Genomic DNA, 10,446 nt, shown 5'->3' on the forward strand with positions numbered 1-10,446 from the left:
AAGAAAGAAAGAAAGAAAGAAAGAAAGAAAGAAAGAAAGAAAGAAAGAAAGACCTTTATTTTCAAGCTATCTAAAACCACTATCTCACTTCCTGATCAAAAACTCCTTGTGAATGCCCTGCCCTATTTGATGGCCCCTGAGGTCAGTTTTGATTAAACTTGTCATTCCTATCAAATGTTGCACTTACCTTATGCTGAATACAAACCCAATAAAAACCATTCACAAATAATAATTCTGTATTTTAAGGCCATTATCTTTGCTCCTTTTGTTACATTGCTATCTTGGCTCATACAATGGCACTGCCTTTATTAACATTTCACACATTCTTAAACTTTGTGAACTGCAGTTTTTATCAGTAAAATGCAGACAATAACAGCACCTATGTAATGTCCTTTAAGAATTAGATAAATTAAACCAACAAAATACTAATTTGACATGATAGAAAGCTAAAAATACTTCCAAAATACTCTTTGCTATTTTTGATCCTATGACACATGGCATTTCTTGCCCCACTGTCATTGCCAGGGGTCAAGTCCTACCTATCCATCAAGTTCAGTAAACCACATCATTCCAGAACAGTCCATGATCTAATGTTTATAGTCTTACTCCCTCTTTTGTATAACTGCCTGAATTCTCTAACACATTTGCACTTTTCTAGGTTTCATCTTATCTGTCATTTTTTATTAAGATCTAAAGATAAAGACCTATATGTGAGTTATTTTTCATCTTCCCTCACTGCACTTAATACAGTTCACTGGACTTTGTGTCTACTCGAATATGTACAGAACCAATGACAAACTAAAGCCAAGGGCTGGAGACATGACTTAGTGAGTTTTCATGTAAAAAGCCACTCTTGGACATGCACACCTGTAATCCCAGTACTAGAAATGAGACAGGTGTATCCCCAGGGCTTGCAAGTTACCCAGTTTAGATAACTGACAATACAGTCAGTACAGACTCTGTCTGAGAAAATAAAGTAGAGAATGATAAAAGAAGATATGTCACATGAACTTCTGGTTTCTGCACCCACACAAGACACACAGAGGCAGGCAGGTACTCACAGAGGTAGACAGAGAGAGAGACAGAGACAGAGAGAGAGAGACAGAGAGAGGGGGGGAGAAAGAGACAGAGAGAGACAGAGAGAGAGACAGAGAGAAAGAGACTTTTTACAAGGCACTGAAACATATCTTTCTATGTTTAGATGGTTATTTTAAAACTGTCATTCTTTTGTACATTGAAAGGCATAATTCAAGGATAACCCAAGCAGAAAAACAAGGTAAATGTCATTGGCCAGTTAATTAGCATCACAAAATAACATATCATCGAATGCTTGTTCTCTTTAACGTCTATACCTAGAAACGCAGAGTGTACTTATAAACAAGGTGATGAGCGTAATGGATGGGTGCTTCCAAAGCACTTACACATAGTGCTGTGGTGATTACAAACAGTCTAATTGCTGGGAAAACGTTACAAAAGTGGCCTAAAAACACAGCAAAAGAAAAGGAGAGCAAGTGCATAGATGGCAACCATGTGTGTAACAGTAAAACACTAGAGCAACCTTTAAATGTTAGAAATAAACGGAGAGAAATCTGCAGGGAGAACCCTTCCAGGAACCACAAGTGACAGTTGACACTAGTGAGATTTTGGATTGAAAACTAAGCCAGGAGGATTTGTTCTAAAATCATCTCCTGAAAAACAAAAACGAAACGAAGTACACAGGATGAAGATTATGAAATTAAAAGTAGCCAGAGCTGCTTTTCTCTCTCTCTCTCTTCAAACAACCATACTGAGTATACAGGGACAGATCAGCAGTATAAGTGAAACGTCAGCAGTAAGCCATGTTTTGTAAATAATACTCAAAACAAATGCTTCATACAAATGCACTAGAAGTTCATTTTTCTCTATGGTACAGGACAGAAAACTTCAGAACCATGACTGTGAAAGAAAAATCTTTTCTCTATTGAACTGACCTTAAAAGAGTCTCAATGTCTTTGTATTTTAAAGTTATAATATTTACACAGTCTCTATTTTACTGAGCTCCAAATATCATACTGCTATTACTTGGAGGACAAAAATTTAATTACTATATCATATTCACATAGACAAATATTTTTACTTAGTTACAATTTCACATTTAATCTTTTTGTGTATAGATAGAATGATAGCAAGGTGGTTGATTGAAACTTAACCTAAGATCATAATGACTTTGACTACAGGATCAAAGATATAAAAAACAACATTCAGGGTTAGCACATTGTGGTTTTAAATAATCTATCTCAATATCATTACCTTCAAGTGTTATTTTAAACTAAAGTAGTGCTAGGCCGAAATAAGTTAAGATTCCTTCCAACAACAATTTCTACAGCTTTCATTAACTAATGATTATCTTTTAAAAGCAAACTTGGTTAAGGTTTTAAACATTATTTTTAATTAGGTAACCAAACAATGAATGTGCTGGTTTTTTTCTCAAAAAACAAAACTGAAATAAAAATGTATATTCTGAACATTACCCTCTGACAAAATATTTTCATTTATTTATTTATTTATTTAATCATATTTTACAGTCCAGACTTTATCCTCCTCCCAGTCCACCCTCCAAATGTTCCACATCCCACACCTCCTCCCCCTGCCCCCCATCTCCAAGAGGATGCCCTCAATCCCATCCCTACCCTAACCTCCACCCCACCGGACCTCCCCACTCCCTGGGTCCCCAAGTCTGTCCAGGGTTAGGTGCATCTTCTCTGACTGAGTTCAGACCTGGCACTCCTCTGCTGTATATGTGTCGGGGGTTTCTTAAATGTCCATGTTTCTCTAATAAAGCTTCAATATTACCAAGATGTTTTCTGTTATTTCTAACAGATTGCCTTTTTAAGGAGTATAATAATTTGCTTTTTTAAAAGGAATATAGACAAAAAATAGATTAATGAAAAAATAAAGTAGGTATGGGAACAAAAGAATACTAGACATTTTTAAAATCTAATACAGTTTCTAAACTTCATATATTTGATAATTTTATGGTTTTCCTGCATTAACACTATATGTTTGACCTTAGGAAACTTAAGTACATTTGGGGAAGACATCTTGTGAATGAACAACAGAACAACCATGAATTGTACACTAAGATTTATGGGACTTTATGTGATCTGAACCATAGTGGCAATCTCTCATGATAACATCCAAATACAAATATTTTATCAAGATCCCAAAGCTTTTATTTATTAGTCTTAAGTGGCTATAATATCATGCCATAGGTAATAAATAATATGATGCCTTTCAAAAAGTTATCAAAAAAATTACTGAAAAACGATAATAGTAATAAACAAAAAAGGGACTGTCACCTAAAGAAATTCAACTGTATCTTATGAGCCCTAGAAGACTTTTATTACTTTCATGAAGGCTCCAAGATCAGGTGTTTTTGTTGAGGTCTTTGATCCATGTTCATTGCTATATATTGACAGTAACTGATTACAGAAACAACTAAAGTGCCCATGGTTATATAAAGAGGAAAAATATAGTGACACGTACATATGATATGTATTAATTTAGACATATAGATAAAATAGAATAATATTTAGCCAGAATAAAAAGGAAACAAACCCCTCTCATTAGACGCAGCCAAAACTAAATTTATGGAAATTATCCTAAATAGGATAAATTAGAAAAATACTTTTTTGAAATAAATATATGTGGAATATTTATAAGGTCAAAGGCTGGAGATGTGACTAAGGGGTAGGACACTTGTCTATCTTGTAGGTCTGATTTCAACCACTGGTCCCTTATCTGCCAGATTCAGAGTAAAAGAAAGTACAAAAAAAGACTGATGTGTAGGAAGAATAGTGAGAGACTCATCAAAAGATACGCACCTTCAGTTATAGATGGTTCCATTCTGGAGATCTAATGGTCAGTGTAGTAACCATAGTTGATCAATAGTATTGAAATGTGGTTAGAGAAAGTAACTGTAATGGCCACTATGTAAAGTGAACTGGATTGTGTCAATCATTCATAATCCTATCAAAAAATACACTCAAACTACATGGAATGTAGAAACTCAGAAATAAATCGGAAGAAGAAAAAGCCAAGGGAAGTGCGGGCACAAACACACACACGGACATGGACACACACAAGCACTATGAGGCAATTCTTTGCTGGAAGCATTTGCCTTTGAAACTTACAAATTTCGAGAGTAGGGGAATATCCAGATTACACTTGACACTATAGGCCTATACTCTTCTAAATATCATCATTTGGGAAATAATTGGGATGGAATTCACTTTAAGTTAATATCTAAAATCTAAAGTCATTTAAAATGAAAGAAAGTACTGAAATTCCTAGCTGATTTATATAATTGCTCCAGGTTACCATGTCAGTCAAAACAACATTGCCAACATGCCACCAAGACTATCTTGTCATTTCTGTTTGTCTCAGTGTGTTTTTGTTGAGGTCTTGATCCATTAGATATTGAATTTTGTGCAAGAAGATAAGTGCAGATCTATTTGCGTTTCATCTACATGCAGACATCCAATTAGACCAACATCATTTGTTGAAGATTCTGATCTTTTTAAGTGTATATTTCTGGCTTCTTTATCAAAAATCAGATTTTCACAGGTGTGTGTGATGTGTGTGTGTGTGTGTGTGTGTGTGTGTGTATGTGTGTGTGGTGTGTGTGTGTGTAGGTCAGAAAATTTGTAGAAGAGAATTCTTTACTTCCAACATGTGTATTCTGGGATTGGAACTCAGGTTGTCAGGCTTGGCAGCATACGATCTTACCCAGTGAACTGTCTTGCCAGCCCTTCCTTCCTTTTTCTTTTTAAGGAGTTATTTTATTTTTAATTATGTGTAGGGAGTATGCATTGAGTAAAGGTGTCCACAGAAGTCAGAGGATGTTATACATCCCCTGGAACTGGAGCTATAAGCATTTCTGATATGGATGCTGGGGTACAAACTCCAGATCTTCTTCATGAACAGGAAGCCTTCTTAACTGCTCAGCCAACTCTCCAGCCCCCTTCTTTTCTTTTTAAAGTGAATTTAAGTCTTGTATCCTAAATGAAAGTTCCCCACCTATCTTGAGTCTAAACTCCTAATCTTCCTCTTAAACCTTACTCGTTGGCATCTATTCTGGAACACCTTTGTTTTCTTGAATGTGACCTCCAAACACAGAAATTAATCATTCAAAAATTTGTTTCATAATAGTCATGGGCATGTTTTATATCTTGTGTAGGCCATACTGCTCTCCTAAGAAAGGTTATTCAATTTATATATGAAAGGTTCAATAAATGTTTGCTGAAAGAAATGGAAGGTGTGTCTACTCAGATTATAAATTTTCTAGGGAAACAAATCATATTTCTTGATTCCTTAAAATACTTTAATTCAGTGTGTAAGTGTTCAGTAATACTTATTTTTCATAATAATGATATTAATTTGATATCCAGAAGAATGTAGTCCAAAATTTTGTGATTAAAGTCAAAACATCTCTTTTTTAAGGGATTAAATTGCTAGATTCAACATTTGAATGCATTGTTTATTCTCTCAATGTGGAGTGAAATGTACACTAATGTCTGTTGAATATCTATAGAAATTAAAGCATAATCTTAAATATTATATCTGTATGCATAGTTGCTATACTCACATAAAAATCAAATTAATAGTCATATGATTTTATTTTATCATCATCTCTTTTCAAGTTTCTGTTTGAAGAAATTTATTCTCTGGAGCTAATCTTAGTTCTTTCAGTATTCAAATGCTACATGCTCGAGCACAAAGGAAGATTTCATAAGCAAGATGATACAAGTGGACTTGAGAACAGAACAGATGAAATGGGCATGCTCACACACTGATCTTTGAAAAGCTAAGAGAAATGTAAATGTGGATGAAATTTTAAGCATCAGCTGTCATTCTTTATTTTTTTTCTCACACAGGAAACTATCTGTTCCTACATATGTTCCTTGTCTGCTGTCTGGCCCTTCCTCTCCCCTACTCCATATACGGATCCCAGATATATTCAGCCATGACTTTTAGCTACCCGGTGACCTTGTGTCCTTTCTTTCTATTCAGGAGCCTCACTGCCAGGCTGGAACATAGCAGTAATAAACATGATCAAAGAACTCAAGGAGGATATGAATAAATGCCAGCATGAACACAAACTATTGAAAAATAATGAAAATAATTCAATGAAGATAAATTTTAAAAGAGACAGACTCTACAAAAAAAGGACAAGATTAAATAAACCTTGAAATGAAAATTTGAAAAATTCAAACAAAAAATTCAAAAGAAATCCCCACCAATAAGATTGAACAAAGTGGAAGAAAAAGCAGCAGGTCTTGAAAAATATTTAGCGAGTGGATCATTCAATTAAAGAAAATTCCAAATCCATAAAAAAAAGAAAAGAAAGCACAGGAACACTATAAAAAGAACAAAGCCACAAATGACAGGAACAGAAAAAGAAAAAGTGACAGAGGTCAAAAGCACAGAAAATATTTTCAACAAAATCCTAGAAGAAAGCTTCCCAATCTAAGGAAAGAAGTATCTATCAAGAACCAAAAGGCATACAGAGAACTAAGTAGAAAGAAGTAAAAGAGAAATTCTCCATGCTTTTAGTAACAACACTAAGCATGCGGAACAAAGAAAATATATGGAAAGCAACAAAACAGAAAGAAAGAAATCACACTTAAAGACCTTCCCATCAGACTAACAGATAGTTTCTCAGTGACGACTATGAAAACCAGAAGTTTGGAAGTTTGAAGTTCTACTAGATAGGAATGATCACGTGTGCTGATTCAGACTATTATACCCTCAAAACTATCTGTCATAATCGAAAGGAAAAAAATCCATGATAGAAACAGATTTAGGGATTTACAGCCACTAAACCACCTCTTGCATATTGGAAGACATAGGTAGGTCTGAAGAGAACATTCAATAAAATGTCCCAAAGGTTCAAAAAGAGGTCCAAAAACAGCATAGGGAATAAATAAATAATTCCAGAATACTTAATCAAAAGATGTTCAACAAAATAACACAAAAGCAACAAAATGATTATATACTAACGTATATCATTCAATAATAACCCTTTACATGATCTCAACACATCAATAAGGAGACACATATTAACAAACTGGACTTGAAAACATAGACAATCTTTTTGCTGCCTCCAAAACACATACCCTACAATCAAGGCTAGACAACATCTTACAGTAAAATGACAGCAAAAGGTATTAAAAGGAAATGAAACTAAAAAACAAGGATGTTTCTTGTATGCTATATAGAATACAACATGTCATACGCTGTACAGGATATAACATGTTAATATATAACATTTATAGGATATAATGTGTTGATATCTGATCAAATAGGGTTCCTCCTAAAACTAGCCAGAAGTGATCAGAAAAATATTGAATACTCATTAAAGGAAAATTCTAACAGAATATTACATCTTCAATATATATGCACCAAAGATAGGAATATACAATTTCACTCAAGAAACACTTAGGTCTAAAACTACAGATTGAAACCAAAATAGTAATAGTGAGTAATTTTTAATACTCCATTCTTGTCAATAAACAAGTCGTTTGTAAAAAAATAAACACAGCAAATCTTCAGTTAATGACATCATAAATTAAATGGTTCTGATATATATCTACAGAATAATGTGCCCACACTCTGAAAAATACACATTTTTCTCAGCATCTCATGGAACTTTCTACAAAATTAAACATATATTAGTACATAAAGGACCTATCAACCAATATAGGAAAACTGAAATAACATTCTAAATTTCATCTAATAACAATACTATAATGGTGTCTATCAACAGCAAAAAGGCACAGAAAGTGCACAAACTCACAGAAACTAGGCAATATCAAATTGAGAAAGAAATCAAGAAGGAAATATTAAAATTCCAAAAATTGAACTAAAATAGAAACACAACATACCAACATCTTTGGAACTCAATGGATGAATTACTAAAAGGAAAGTTCATATAAGTAAATGCCTACATTAAAAAAAACCTATAGATTTCAAATAAATAAAGTAATTTGAAGACCCTGGGGGAGGGGGAACAAACAGATAACATCCAAAAGACACTAGACAGAAAGAGTTAAACAAAAAGTGGGATAAAATTAATGAAAGAGAAACAAAATAATAATACAAAGACGCAAAGAGTTAGTTCTTGGAAAAATTAATTAGAATGACAAATCCTATTAATTAACCAAATTAACTAAAGAATGTATAGAAACAAAATAATAGAAATTAATGATGTAATTGAAAACTTTAGTACAGACACATGGAAATTCAGTAAATTGTAAGAACAATTTAAAAATCTATAGTCCACCAAGCTGAAAGGCCTAAAAGAAATGGATTTCTGGATATATATGACCAACTTAAGTTAAATCAAAATGAAATAGTTTAAATAGACCTATAACATCCCGTGACTTAGAAATAGTAATTTAAAAATCTCACAACAACAAAGGCAACAAAAGAACAAAACAAAAACAAAAAAAGAAAAGAAAAAAAAAGTCTAGGACTAAAAGCATTTAACAAAGATTGCTACCAGAACTTCAAAAAGAATTAACATCAGTACTTCAGTTCTAAAAATATTCCATAAAAGAGAAAAGTAAGGAAGATTTCTAAATTCTTTTTACAAATGCATTGCCATTCTAATATCAAAACCAAAGAGCCAACAAAAAAGGAAAGCATAGGTAATATCTCAGATGAACACTTAAAGAACATAACAAAAAGATTATTCATCGTGGTTGTAGGCTTTACCCAAGAGATGCAGAAATGATTCAAAATGCATAAGTAGATGAATGTAATCTACCACATAAATACACTGAAGGACATAAATCACATTATCATTATGTTGAATATCAAAAAAGGCTTTTGACAAAATCTAATATTTCTCTATAATAACAGTCCTGAGGGTCTATGGACATAGAGGTCATATATCAATATTACAAAAGCAATATACAGAGAGCCCAGAGCCAACATCCTAAATAGAGAAAAATATGCAGCATTTCCACTAAAACTGGGAGTATAACAAGCATGTCCACTCAACCCTTCCTGTTCAATGTAGTACTGGAAAGCTTATCTAGAACAATAAAACAAGTGGGAGAGGTAAAGAGGACACAAGTAAGAAAGGAAGATACCAAGGTCCCATTATATGAAGATGATATGATTCTATACATAAAGACCCTAAAGATTCAACCTGAAATCATCTATAGCTGATATTTAGAGCCTTGATACCTTTCTTGCTATTTCAGACAACTGACAAATACTCAAGGTACTTTAATGTTTCACAAAGCTGACTTAACTCATGGATGTATTTGATAGTCAAACATCGAGATGTCTTCCAGAAAATGCCTCTATTTAAAAGTGTCTTGAAAATATTTCATCTCCATTATTCGTTAGCTTCTATATAGTTATGGGTTTTCCTAAATTAGAAGGGCGTTATGAATGACTTCAGCTAGCTGCTTCATTTCAACTTTGTTAATTTTCAAGAAATTTTTTGCCTATGAATGTAAGAACACTTTTATGTTTTCTGGCAGTATGCCTTATGTTTTCTTAATGATGACCACAAACAATTTAAAACATATTCATCATATTTTTAAGCTTGTCATTACTAAGTTTTAAAACTCAGTGTGTCTTTTTTTTTTTCACTACATACACTTCTCTGTGGACAATTTCTTAAGCCATTTGCTCTAACTGGTATTTTATTGCCATGTTTTTCCCATTAAAAATGATCAGTGGGACCTCATAAGACTGAAAAGATTCTGTAAGCCAAAGAACACTGTCAATAGGACAAAAAGGCAGCCTAGAGGTTGGAAAAGGATCTTCACCAACAGCACATCTGACAGAGGGCTAATATCCAAAATTTACAGAGAACTCAAGAGGTTAGACACCAACAACCCAAATAACGCCACTTAAAAATGGGGTATAGAACTAAACAGAGGCCTTCTGCCCCTGCCTGCTCCTCCGAGCTGGAGCAGACACAGAGTCAGTCTGCTCCTGTCCTGTGGAGAAACTGAATCCTGAGTCATCCAGGAGCCACTGCACTCAGAGCAGCTGGTAAGAACTCCATCTCACTCCCTAAACCCCAGAGATAGATCGGGGAGCCAGGGACATCCAGGGCACAGCAGCTACCCAAGCCCCGCCCCTCCGGAATTCCACTTCCCTTCTGCCCCTGCCTGGTCCTCCGGGCTGGAGCAGACACAGAGTCAGTCTGCTCCTGTCCTGTGGAGAAACTGAATCCTGAGTCATCCAGGAGCCACTGCACTCAGAGCAGCTGGTAAGAACTCCATCTCACTCCCTAAACCCCAGAGATAGATCGGGGAGCCAGGGACATCCAGGCCACAGCAGCTACCCAAACCCCGCCCCTCCGGAATTCCACTTCCCTTCTGCCCCTGCCTGCTCCTCCGGGCTGGAGCAGACACAGAGTCAGTCTGCTCCCGTCCTGTG

The 10,446-nt window shown here is 34.7% G+C and overlaps 1 protein-coding gene across 16 annotated transcripts in view; it reads right to left on the reverse strand.

Annotated features, from left to right (window-relative positions):
* Slc4a10 (solute carrier family 4 member 10) overlaps positions 1 to 10,446 on the reverse strand; it is a 296,786-nt gene that overhangs the window by 193,882 nt on the left and 92,458 nt on the right. The gene's annotated exons all lie outside the window — the stretch shown is intronic.

Source organism: Grammomys surdaster, unplaced genomic scaffold, assembly GCF_004785775.1.
Source record: "Grammomys surdaster isolate TR1022 unplaced genomic scaffold, NIH_TR_1.0 191, whole genome shotgun sequence".
NCBI classification, from domain to species: Eukaryota; Metazoa; Chordata; class Mammalia; order Rodentia; family Muridae; genus Grammomys; species Grammomys surdaster.